Source organism: Physeter macrocephalus, chromosome 11 (genome assembly GCF_002837175.3).
Source record: "Physeter macrocephalus isolate SW-GA chromosome 11, ASM283717v5, whole genome shotgun sequence".
NCBI classification, from domain to species: Eukaryota; Metazoa; Chordata; class Mammalia; order Artiodactyla; family Physeteridae; genus Physeter; species Physeter macrocephalus.
The window spans coordinates 48,628,546-48,629,022 of NC_041224.1; the positions used below are offsets into that span (position 1 = coordinate 48,628,546).

At 52.4% G+C, this 477-nt stretch overlaps 1 protein-coding gene across 2 annotated transcripts in view; it reads right to left on the bottom strand.

The window, feature by feature from the left end:
* Window positions 1-477, bottom strand: part of PIGBOS1 (PIGB opposite strand 1) — a 6,304-nt gene continuing 5,827 nt past the window's right edge. The window contains exon 3 of one of the 2 annotated variants that reach the window (XM_028496286.2): window positions 1-119. The gene's annotated coding sequence lies outside the window, so the exon portion shown is untranslated. Of the gene's footprint in view, window positions 127-477 lie in introns of both variants that reach the window. The other variant, XM_024128949.3, reaches the window with a different exon arrangement.

The window sequence follows — 477 nt, forward strand, 5'->3', positions numbered from 1 at the left end:
TAAAAAACATGTATTTTTTTTCTCACAGTTCTGAAGGTTATGGTGTCCAAGATCAAGGTGCTGGCAGATTCAGTGTATGATGAGGCCTTCTTCCTGATTTGCAGACAGCCACCTTCTTGCTGTATCCTCACATGGGCAAGAGAGAGAGAGAGAGCATCTCTCCTGTATCTTTTAAGGGAACTAATCCCATTGATAACGGCTCCAACCTCATGACTTAATTACCACCCAAAGGCCCTACCTCCAAATACCCTCACATTGGGGATCAGGGCTTCAACATATGAATGGGGAAAAGCATGCAGTCCATACCACATCGTTATTGTAGACAGGACCAACTGAAAGCCCCTAGGGCTTCCCTGGTGGCGCAGTGGTTGCGCGTCCGCCTGCCGATGCAGGAGAACCGGGTTCGCGCCCCGGTTTGGGAGGATCCCACATGCCGCGGAGCGGCTGGGCCCGTGAGCCATGGCCGCTGAGCCTGCG